Source organism: Nuphar pumila, chromosome 4 (genome assembly GCF_984573655.1).
Source record: "Nuphar pumila chromosome 4, dmNupPumi1.hap1.1, whole genome shotgun sequence".
NCBI classification, from domain to species: Eukaryota; Viridiplantae; Streptophyta; class Magnoliopsida; order Nymphaeales; family Nymphaeaceae; genus Nuphar; species Nuphar pumila.
Genome location: NC_143252.1, coordinates 135,149,492 through 135,162,693, shown reverse-complemented (window position 1 = coordinate 135,162,693; position 13,202 = coordinate 135,149,492).

Genomic DNA, 13,202 nt, shown 5'->3' with positions numbered 1-13,202 from the left:
TACTCTGTAGGGTTCTTATACAAATCTCCATCTTGGGAGTTGAGTTTCTGATTAGAAAATATCGCAATTTACATGTCCATTAGAGTTACCTGTAATGATAATGTCATCTACATATATCAATAACATGGTAACTGTATTTTTGCATTTGAATATGAAAAGAGAATGATCAAGAAGAGACCGATTAAAGCCATATTCTCTACTTCAAGAGAAAAACTGTCAAACCAAGATCGAGATGCCTACTTCAAACCATATATGACTCTCTTGAACCTGCACACATATTCTTTGGAGTTTCCTTCTACGTACGTACGCAATGGGTTGCTCCATGTGCACTTCTTCCTTTAGAGTTCCATGAAGAAATGCATTTTTCACATCCAGTTGACTAATAGTCCATTGATGCTCAATAGCCAATGATAATATGATGCGGATAATTCTCATTTTTACAACTGGACTAAAGGTCTCATTTGTAGTCTTGTCCTTGCTTTTGTATGAAGCCCTTGTCCACCAGTCTAACCTTATATCGATCAATAGTACCATCCGGCTTATACTTTATTTTATACACCCACTTTGACCTAGCCACATTCTGATCATGTGGTTTGGAAACAATATCCCAAGTGCCACATTCATGAAGGGCCTTTATTTCTTCATTCATATCTTTAATCTATCTCTTAGAATTTGCTGCTTGATAAAATGTTGTGGGTTGATCTTCCTTACCTAAAGAGGTTAAGAAGAGTGAAAATCCATCGAGAAATTTTCATAACTAACCCACCTATCAATAGGATGTCAAGAGCAAATAGATCTTCTAGGAGCAGAGGAATCAACAGAAGAAGAATTCATCTCCTGATCAGAGTTGGGGAGGGTCTCTTTATGACGTCGAGAGTAAATAATGCTTTTATACCTTTTGGGAGCCAAGAGTGGTTTTGAAATCACACTGTTCTGAGTCTTTTGGGCAACATTAGACATGTTTCCCTCATCTCTTTGATTACATTCTGAAGGACAAACATCATTAACACTAGAAAAGCGATCAAAATTAAACCAGGGGTGATAAACTTCAATTTCAGAAGAAGTATTAGCATTGTGGTCAAAATTTAATTCATCGAATACAACATTTCTGGATATTTTGATATGCTTACTCACGGAATCATAACATCTATATTCTTTATAATCATCAATGTACCCCACAAATTTGCACTTCAAGGCCTTATCCTGGAACTTGTGTTGCATTGAACTGTCAACATAAACATAACATACACACCCGAATACATGATAACTTGGATGAACATCATGCAAAGAAAAATAGGGTGATTTGTTTTTCAAGATATTCACGGGCAATCGGTTTATGATATGGACCGCTGAATGGAAAACCTATGCCTAGAAAGTAACTGGAAGGTTACTATCATGCATCATGCTCATTGCACTCTCGACAATATGATGATGCTTCCGTTCAGCAATCTCATTCTGTTGAGGTGTATGAGGGCAAGACACCCACCTACTTATTTCATTAGTCTTTATTCCATTAGTCTGGAGAAAATTAATAAAGTCATTTGAAGAGAATTCACCCCCTCTATCACATTGGAATCAAAGGATATTATCAGATAATTGATTTTGAACAAAAGAATGAAAATTCTGAAACATATTTACATTTCATAAAGAAGATCCATGTATACCGAGAGTAGCTATCAACAAAGATGAGATAATATCGAATGCCAAACATGGAAGGAACTGGAGCCGGACCCCAAACATCAGAACAAATAACTTCAAATGGTCTTGAAGCTCTTTTATTAATAGAATGAAAAGGGAGAACATGACTCTTACACCGAAGACAACTAGAACATTTTTTATCATTGACACTTAAATTTAGACTTGACTTAGGAATAAGGCTACTTGAAACAAGCTTTTCAATAAAATGACTACTACAATGACCCAGACGATCATGCCAAAGATTCGACTCAGTACATTCAGAAAGATTAAAAATACTCTCAGGAGGAACTGAAGAAGATGTGAGCTTCAAGGTGAGAGCAACAGGCTGAACACGAGTAGAAGGATTCTCTTGGAACACATACATATTTTCTTGGTGTTTTTCTTCAGTGAACATTTCCCTCGTGTGAAGATCCTTGACACGAATAGAAAATGGAGTAAACTCAACTGAAGCATTAATATCATCTACAAGCTTAGAGACAAACAATATTTTTCTTGATATTAGGAGCATGGATGACATTTGAAAGAGCGAGTGAAGAGTTGGACATAGGGATGACAAAGTTTTCAATGTGAGAAATATGGTGATGAGATCCATCTCCAGTAACTATATTATTTCTACCAACATAAGGAACAAGATTTAGGAGCTTATCAGCTTCAACAATAACATGAGTAGCTGTTCTGAAATCAATATACCAAGTGCCTTAATCATTCTGTTTCAGATTCAAGTCAGCCAAGGCAAATAATAACAACTCTTTGACTTCTACACTATTCTTAAATTTATTTGTTCCCTTTCTTGTCTTTGATTGGTTTTCTGTATTTTGAGGATTAAACCAACATTTAGCTTTGATGTGCCCCTTTTTGTCATATAGAAAGCAAGTGGGTATTGTCCTTTGCCTCTGCAAATTATGAGGAATATTGGGTGTAGGCAATATTCCATGAGCTCCTTGTCCGTTCATCTCTTGACCGCCTCTTTCCCGAGATTCATACCTGCCACATCCTCGACCATAAGTAACTCTTATGGCAAGAAGGTCTTGTGCTCTAATGTGAGTGTGAGTATCTTCAGAGAATCCCTTCAAAGTCATCTCATACTGTAAGAGTTTAGCACGAAAATCTTCAAAAATAGGTAAGTCTGGTAAACACAATAAGGAAATAACCATCATATGATAATCGGGTCCCAGCCCGCTCAAAGTTCGTTGCACCATATCTTTGTCACTGATCGCCCAACCCACGATGGCCAATTGATCTGTGATAGTCTTCATTTTGTTTAAGTACTCCATGATAGTCATGGAATCCTTTCTCAGCATTTGAAACTCTTTCTTTAAAAATAAAACTCTGGTCTGAGAAACTTGAGAATACGTCTGAACAAGCCGGTGTCATAACTGTCTGAACAAGCCGGTGTCATAACTGCATGGCTGAGTGGTCATCTGGGATTGTCACAAGCACCTCCTGTGATAGAGTGAAAGTAATGTAGGCAACCAAAGCATGATCTCGCTTCATCCAGGATATGTATTCTGGATTTCTAACAAAGGTGATCAAAGTGTCACCCTCCTCATTCTTTCCTTCTTTTGATATGAACTATGGAGGAATATGAACAGAGCTATCCAGATGTCCAGAAAGATCCTGACTTCTTATGAATGAGATGATTTGTCTCTTATGGGTTAGGAAATTAGAATTGTTTAGTTTCTCAGATATAAGTTGACTTAGAAAGTTGAAAGAAAGACCAAATTGAGAAGAGAAAAACGAATGCATAGTCGATAGAAGATGAAAAACAAGAAACAAGAGAAAACTAAAAGGAAGAAAGAGTCAAAACCGCATAGCGATTTGCTGGACATCACAAATCACATAGCAATTTGTTGAAGGACACCGCAAATCATGTAGCGATTTGCAGAAGAACACCGTAAATCGCGTAGCTTTTTGCTGAAGGACATCGTAAATTGGGTAGAGATTTGCTGAAGAACACCTTGTATCGCATAGCGATTTGCCTTTTTTTGTTATAACGATCTGCAGATTCGAGGCAAAAAATAAGGCGATGCAGTAAAATTTGTTCTAAATGAAGTTAACCAATAAGAGGTTCAATAACATGTTTTCATTTTCGGAATGGCAAAAAAAAAGACAAGTTCCAAAGGGTGAATCTGATCCGAAAAAGATTCAAAGATAATATCAATCAATTAAAAACAGATATGAGTTCACGTTTAGATCAGAATCTGATCTTGCATGATTATCGAAACTGGTATTGGGGAAGATCATGTTCAACAATGAGAGAAAAAGAACAAAAAAGCAGAGAAAAGAAATAGATGAAAAGAAAAGTTGACGTGAACAAATTCAAAACTCAGATTTTAGAAGAAAGAAAACATGATAACTTGAATAGATTTAAGATTGAGTTTAAGAACAAGAGAATAAAATGTAGAATAGATGAAATCGGATTGAGAGATACCTTAGAAAGAGATAGAGAAAATCGGCTTGAGGCTCATAAGGACACAATCTTCAAGATTGGATCTTCTACTTTGATACCATGTTAGAAATCATGGGTTCTGTCATTCAATCACAAGAACGAATAAAGAATAGAGAGAGAGAACATGGTGGTTGCAGAAAACCCCAATTAGGGTTTGTGGTATTGGCTTATCATTATATATAGGTTGGTACAAATATTAGGGTACAAAAATTCTCATTACACATCAAGCAAAATTACAATAGGCCATCAACAAACATGTGACTAAATAAATTCGAGTTGGGTATGGATCCGAGATCCAAACCCAGTCATAAATGACGACTCCTTTTCACAATTTAGCCTTGTTTCTGGTTATTATACAAATATCCTATGATTATTCTATTCTTTTCAACACATGATTTTATAAATAAATAAATTATATATAGGGTAACTAGAATATGTTTACTAGCAAAATACGTTTGCTTGTATGAACCAAGATTTTCATTTTTCTTTTTAACTATTTTTTAAATTTCACCGTATGGATGTGATCTAGATGTTTGGTTTTATAGAAACAGACTCTTGGATCATCCAATTACGATGATTAAAAATGATCTTTTAAGGCTTGAAAATCAATGACTTGGAATTTTCATAAATATTCAAGCATAATTGCATTTCTTGATCTGATTATGGTGATTCAACTGTTGATTCTTAGCAAATGGATCACGTTGCATGGTTAGATTTGCAAAAGAGGCATAAAAAATGCCTAGTTCATACCAGCAAACATGTTTTGTTATTAAGCATATTTTACTTTTCTTTATATATATATATATATATATATATATATATATATATATATATATATATATATAGAGAGAGAGAGAGAGAGAGAGAGAGAGAGAGAGAGAGGGTGTTGCTCACTTGTTAGGTGCTAAATGAGTTTTTTTTTGCAGTTTCAACCCCATAAATGTGTTGGGCATGGTCGATTTATGAGGAATCCACACCTAGATCATGTGTTTGCGATGAAAAAAATGATATTTGGAGCTTCAAAAATTTACAAAGATTTTGGATTGTTCATTTGCCAACTTTATAAAAAACCCACCCATGTATCAGAATCGAACCCTTCAAGAGCTGATCCCTGTAAAACCAAGTACATAGATCACATTTGTATTGTCAGAAATTGTAAATAAAATGAAAAAAGACTGAAAAACCCATTTGGCACCTAAGTGTGAGCAGCTACCAATCTCTCTCTCTCTCTATATATATATATTCTCTCTCTCTCTCTCTCTTTCTTTTTTATATATATATATATATATATATATATATATATATATATATATATATATATATATATAAAGAGAGAGAGAGAGAGAGAGAGAGAGAGAGAGAGAGAGAGAGAGAGAGAGAGCTCCAACCAAAGAAAGATAAAAACTCTACAACTATTAATGATTGAACGGCATTCCTTTTCTAATGATTGATTGTACTCTTATCATTTATTTATTATGTTTTAGGTTATAAAATTTTGATATCTGTGTTTTTTAAAGTGCTAAAAGTCGACGGCTCACAATACTGTTGTAAAATTTTCAATGCATTGTGAGCCATTGTTTTTTCACATTATGAAAAGACATTTAAAATCTTTATGTAAAACATAATTCTTACTAAACAAATTATAAAAAACAAATATATAAGGTTTGTTCATTGAAATGATCAAACATTAGAAAAGGAGAGTTGTCTGATCATTAATAGTTGTAGATTTCCTTTGGTTGGACGGTTAGAGAGAGAGAGAGAGAGAGAGAGAGAGAGAGCTCCTAAACTGTCTTATCTCCTAAACCATCCTAAACAACTTCAAATGAACAAAGTTTCGGGTCTGTTTAATCCTTACTCATATTCGTAAGCTCTATATTTTAATAGAAATCTTTTATTAGATCAAGCATGTATTGTGTTTAGATACATGTTTAAAACAATTGAAAAACAATGTTTTGGTAAAATATCTTATAGAATCTATTCAATCCAAAGCATGGTTTTTAGTAAATAAGCAATAATGAATAAATTTATAGTTAGGGTTAAGCAAATAATAAGTGCAACTATGGTTTTTTGAAGTGTTTATGACGTTTTAAGAGATAAACTGTGTAGGAGTGATGAGTAGCTCCTACACAGTTTTTGTCCTAAATACTTCTAAAAAATATAGTTGCATGTGTTTTTTGCTCATTAAAAAACATGTATTAGGTTAGACATTTTTTATGTTTAGATGTATTTTTAGAGTGAATAAATCAAGTTTTTTTATTGAATCAATTCGATCCAAAACATAGTATTTAGTGAATAAGCAATGATAAATGTATTTACATGTTAGGATTAAGAAAAAAGTAGGTGCAGTTATGTTTTTAGAAGTGTTTACGAGAGTTTATATATATATATATATATATATATATATATATATATATATATATAGAGAGAGAGAGAGAGAGAGAGAGAGAGAGAGAGAGACCCTCTTGGGTTCCCGAGGTTTCTGCTCTGTTTGCTTTGGAGCTGGTTTTGAGGACTGTGATGCGCCTTCATTGGCTTTGGTGGGCTCCTTCTTGGGCTGTCCAAACAGTGTCTGGGGGGCTGTTGGTTTCTCAGCTTTCATGGATGCCATGTTGCTTCCCTTCCTCTTACTGAACAAGCCAAATAATGCTCTTGGTTTGGTCACACATATGGCAGTCCTAGTCCTCTTTTCATGCATAAGGAATAGAACATAGCTAATAGAATCAGAACTTGATTTAAATTCTGGAAGGATAAGATGTGAACATTTCCATTCCTTCTATTTCCCAACTGGCAGTCAAGAAATAAATATATGATACTACATAAAAGGGGCAAATCATAGTTGTAAGCACTGCGTGATATATCGCATTGGATAATATTAACTACTTTCACATCCCAAATCCCAAATCAATATATGATAGAAGTGCTAGATGATGCAAAGGTGTCTTAAGGTTATTTTTATTCCTTTCACTCCTACCACATTAGCATAATGAATGACATTGTTCTTAATGGGAATATAATTGACTCGGGGTGAGGGAATGAGATGCTTTCAGGCTGCTCTCTGTCTGTGATGGTTTCTTCTCTTGAGGAATTTGGGCCACACTGCATGTCAGATCACCATCCTTTTCTTATCTTTCCCAACAAGGGTGTCATAGGAAAGCTTGCTAAGTGACTTAACGAGTATTGTGGATGAAGATTGAGGGACCGACAGCGAGCACCTAGGCCGCCGTTTGTTTTAAGGGATGTGCCTTTCATATGAAAACAAACCCTTTGGAACAGTCAGGCTAGCATGGACGTTTCTATGAAAATACCTTTCCCCAAGGGAGGGTGCGAATGAAATTTCACATAAAACATGCATGGGCGCTGTGGGAAAAGCTGGGGCATGCACATGCCAATTGGACTTCTCCCTCCATTTTGCTTGGGTGTTTGTTTCACCCGTGATGGGAAAAGGTCCCCTTTTCATATGAAAAGGGGCCACCTTCTCATCAAACAAACGGGCCCTTAGTCTCATATGATATCAAGTTGTGTGCTTGCAGCACTTTGTCTCATACCATGACAAGATTCACAGACAATGATCATTTGGATAAAGTATGATTAAGCTCATGGTGGTGGAATTTGAAGCCATGGCGAACCTCAATTAGTGGTAATGAAACCGTGATCCATGCAGCTACGATATTCAACTTGCAGAGATGGATGATACCAAGCATCGAACTTTGGACCAGTCATTCAAAGGCACTACCTCTCATAGTGCCTTTACCACTAAGCCTTGGTGCTACGACTTTCAACTCTCTCTCTCTCTCTCTGCTTGTATGTGTGTTCTTTGGAAGCAGATCCAGTGTTTGGGTCAAAACACTTTAAAGTGTTCTGCCCAACTACGGGGAGCCACATATTGGTTACCCCCTTATTAAAAAAGGGGCGCCCACCCTATTCAAGAGGGGGTCCCAGTGTACTGCCCCCTTCTTCAAAGGGCCAAACACTTTTATAAGTGTTGGGCACCAAACACACAACCACACCTCGTGTTCTTTAAAAATGCACTGCCCCTTGAAATTGAAATAATTGGATATCCAAAAAGTGTCAAGATTGAAAAAAGAATACTGTATGTTTACATAAAACACATTTTAAGCATTAATAAAGATGTGAATTAAATGATCAGAAAATGACCGTACTACCCCTAAGAACAATGCTATTTTAAAGAATAGTTGCAAGATATTGCAATATTTCTCTCATACCCACCCGTTCTATTTTTGCTGAATTCGATGGTATTTCTAACTATTTTACCCTTATTCTTGAACGTAAAAAAGTGGGTTTCACTTCCTGGAGAATCTTTGTTTTAAAAGAGTAATTGAGATTCCCCTAGAAAACAAAACTCAAGTATGGAGACAGATTCATGATGATGATAACACCCTTCCGCTGAAATATAACTTTTGCTGTCAGAAACCAGCTAAACTAAACTTTGCAGAAGATATGAGTTTTGCCAGTACTTGGAAAGAATAACAAAACTTAGTTTAACGTGTATAGATAAAACAATCAGATGAAACAATGCACAATAACTTCAAAAAGAAACGTCAAAATCCATTACGAGAAAGTGCAAAAGAACACCGATCAGTTGATGAAACAGTTGCCGTAGAAACCCGCCAGAACATCTGATGAAACAGTCGCTAGAGAACCCCGCCGGAACAGTCGCTGGAAAAACCCGTCCGAACCATTGATAAAAAAAGTTGCTGGAGAAACCCGCCTAAAAAGTAACCTAAAAAAGTGCCGGCGCAGGGACACAAAACCAGAAGAGAGCTCTTCCATAACTGGTGTATAGTTGACCAAACATCAACTTTTCACCGCTTTTATGCTAAAAGGAGTTTGGCCAAAAAGCTAATTTTGCTGAAAATTGAGTTCTGCTGAAACTTTAAATGATGGAGACACCAAGGGTTTAGCTAGGAAAGGAGTTGCACTAAAAAGTTGAGTTTAGCTGCAAACTTAAACGCTTAAGAGTTTGGCTAAATGGTGACCTCAGAAAATCCAGCTTCCCTCTTTTAACATATTGGCGAAACTCATACAGGATCATTGCATGCTATTCATTTTTAAAAAGTTCACAGACTGGTCGACTTTGAAGGTTTATATATCCCCTCAAGTCTCAACCTTTCAAAATGTACGACGCTCAGGTTTAGAATTATTTCTCAAAACCCCTCTTTAATTTATCTAAGGCTCTAACCATGCTCAAACACTGGTTTAGTTGATTTCTATTGACACTTGTTCCTCTAATAAAACTACATGTCTACCCTTTTCACCCTCTATTCTAAAAAATAATGCTTTTACCCAATCGTACATCTCCTTGTCTCTCTAGTACTGTGGAACTCTGAAGTTGTCTTTCAGCATCTCATCAGCATGTTATACTAGAGATTTGATGTTCTGCCCAGCAGATAATTCCAGCAATTGACAGAAAGAGTTTGGGTAGGAAAATGTTGGATTAAGTAAAAAAGCCCTTTTTGTTAAAGATGGAGCTAAGAGCTTTAGTGTCTTTTGACATCAATCAGTTTGTCCAAAGTTAGCACCCTAAGGTTAGACCAGTCAGGGATTTGAGAAGTATTTTTTAATTCCAAAGGGGTTTGGCGTACTGGGATGAGGCCTAAGCCGATAGGCAAGCGGTCTAGCTTCAAATCTCATGAGTGTCACCCTCTTGCGCAAGCCCAAGCATGAAGACTCCTTGAGTGCAAGGGGTAAGCCCATAGAGTTTTAGGTTGCCAGGACAGTGATTGTAAGTATGGCAGGCAGAGCCAACACGACTAGTTCACTGATCCTGGGAGCGGTTTCTCCGTGTAAATATCAAAGAATAACCCCAAATGACCATCTTTAAATTTTTAAATTTTTTAGTGATATACGTAAGTACCTCAAAAGTTTACATATTTGTGAATTTCTCCTCATTAAGAATTTTATTACTAAAAAGTTGTACAAGTAAAATGTGCAGGCTAAGCAAATAAGCATAGAGCAAAAACTAAATTATCAAAAACGCAATCAAGAAATTTTCTTTTTCTTCAGGTTGGATGTCTTTTTTTGAAGGAAAAATATTATTGATAAATAGATAATAAAGACATGAGGAATACCCAAACGATGAGGTATCATTTGGTAGGCCAATTACGACAGTAAGATAGAATAAACATAAAGATAACAGCATAACAGAAAAGCATTCTAACAAAACCAGCTAAAAAAACCCAGTCATCAAAAGCCATTCCAGCTTTAGATCGGGAGCACAACCCCGAAAACTTGATAGTTCCTTTCGAGCCAAAAGCATCACCCTGAACTAAGGACCCATCATCGCCACCATGGACACAGGAGCAGTTCAATCCATCGAAACCGCTGTTGCAGAAATCACACTTTGGCAGGCTAAAACAAACTCCCTCTGATGATAATCTTGTTGAAAGAGGAAAAGAAGAACGTCATGTTGATATGGAGATTTAGGTACTTGAGCAGTCTGAATATATTCCAAGCTGTCGAGCACCCGACCCCCCAGAAAAAGAAGTCCCAAGCATCTGAATCTCCATATATGCTATGAATGCCAAAGAGGACGATGGAGATGCAATCTACCGAAAGCCTTTGAATGGTGGGTCGTGCATAGAACAAAGAAGAGCACATCCCTATTGACAGGCCTTGTATGCACTCCATCGCATAACCATTGACACCCACACAAATCAGGGTACTAAGCTTAACCATCACCGCAGTCCAGCTCAAGACAAGCCAGACATGTAGGACCCCTGAAACATACCATAAAAAATTAAATCAGAATTCTTCTAGAACCCAGCCACCGAAAATCCTTACCCGACCACTTCTGTTGGACCCTTTTTTTACTTCTAGTTTTAGCATTAATAAAATTTGGTCTAGGCTTTGCTGCCTCTCCTTGAAAATTCTCTCATTTCGCTCTAACCAGGTCAACCTGACAACTACAAGACTCTCCAATACAAACTTTCATTCAATCCGACGATGACCAAGGTTATTAGCAAAAATGACATCTACTTTTTGAATTTTATCACTAAGAATGAACCACCCTATCAAGGAGTCTCAATACGGCAAACCACTCCCCATAGTGCATCTTTTGGCATCTAAATGACAGATGGGTCGTTCATTGTCAAGTATAGAGAAGCGGCGGAATAGCTCTCAGCTTCCATATCAAACTATCCGGGGTCTGTGACAATTGAGATTGAATGGGTGTAAGACATAATAGTGGTCCATTGTCCAAACACCTCCTCCGAAACCCATTCATTTGAGTGCACTGAATAAACATCTTTTTACCATGGCATAGTGACTACGGGCTGCCTGATATAACTGAGAAAATTCAACTTGAAAAGAGATTTCGCCATACAACACATCTTGCCAAAAAAGAGTGATCCCCCATCACCGATGCTCACCTTAAGGAATTGGCAAAAAATAGCTATTACTTCTATCCATCCCTTCCAACTACCCGTTCCTCCCTGTCACTTATAATTTGTGCTCCAATTCCACAGCCATCGCTTGGTTTTTAACTTTGTAAATATCCAAATTCTTTAAAAGAGAACGGTCCAGACATCTATTACAAACGGAAGAGCAGTAACTAAAATAAAAAAATAACCAAATGCACTCAATTGTCAAAATTTCAAGCTTCATACTCCACTTTCTCATAAACAGTTGGACAAAGTGCCTTTCATGATGTATGCAAGAAATAGACTAGATAAGATGTCCTTTTGGTTTCGTTATAAATACTTTAAATTCATATTTTTATACATTATTAATTAGTTGTTCTTTCAAATACATTTTATTGCTAATATTTTAATCTTTTATTTAAAAAAAATATAAGCATGATATATACACTCTTGTTTCATGTAAGACATAAATAAAAATGTACTAAATAAATTTTTACATAATTATGCTCTTTCAACATGCAACATAAATGCATTTTGTTTTGTTTTTGAATGCATATCATATTCGTCATGCATGCACACAACCACAAGCAAATACCACAATTTACGTGGTTCGGCTATTATCAAGCCTACGCACACGGGACACTACAAGAAATTCATGCAATTTACATTCGCTAGTGAAAATCCTTTTCACTGGCGCCAGTGAAAGCCTCGCCAGAAGAAGCCTCTCTCTTTCTCTATTTTTCAGTGATTCATGAGAGAGAGAGAGAGAAGTGATCTTATTTATAACTTCCTTAGCCAGGTACAATAGGAAACCCACATTGAATAGGTTTCCAAATACATAGATCATCCGATTTCTTAATGAGTTTAGGTTCATTGGCTTCCAAGGAACTTCATAGCTGATGAGGAAATGAGACTATTTTTTTTTTTGAAAGGCAAGCTGGGGTTAGGCAGACTTATACAATATATCATTGGGTTTTGAACCTACAACATCCCAACACAAGGTGACCTGCACTAGCTTCTCCTACCAAACAAGCAGAGCCCCCATTATGCATCCTCCCTTGAATAGAACTCTCCTCATGCATCCTTCCTTCACATATGTGGGTCCCTCCTTCACATGCCTAAACATTTACCTGCGAACTCATCTTGCCATCTAAGAGATTGAGCTTGAACCTAATAGCTTCATACAGTGAAGTGGGCAATGTCTTCGTTAATATATATTCTAGTTCTTCTGAACTGACGAACCACTTAGATTTTCTTTCTTTTGACCTTTTAAAGTCTATCTCTATATGTTTCATCCGATATGAAAAATAAGATTGGCTGCAAGATAAGTAGTCCCTAAAATGTCACACAATATAATAGGAGGATATGGTTGAGTAACACACAACTCTTTCAACGAACTCTTCAACCATGATAGTTCTGAAACAACAACACGACCTTTATATTTGACTTCAATGCTAGATTTGGCTACAGTGTGCTGCTTAGAAGAGCTCCATGCAATTAGATTTGACCTAAGGAATGTTAAGTACCAACTTGTCATCTGAACAACTTACCCAGTCAACATCAGCATAACCTAAGAGCTGCAAAGACTCCGACTTATGTATATGAAGGCCATACATAATGGTACCCTTAAGATAACGAAGGATATGTTCGACATGGGCCTAGTGAATATGTGTGGG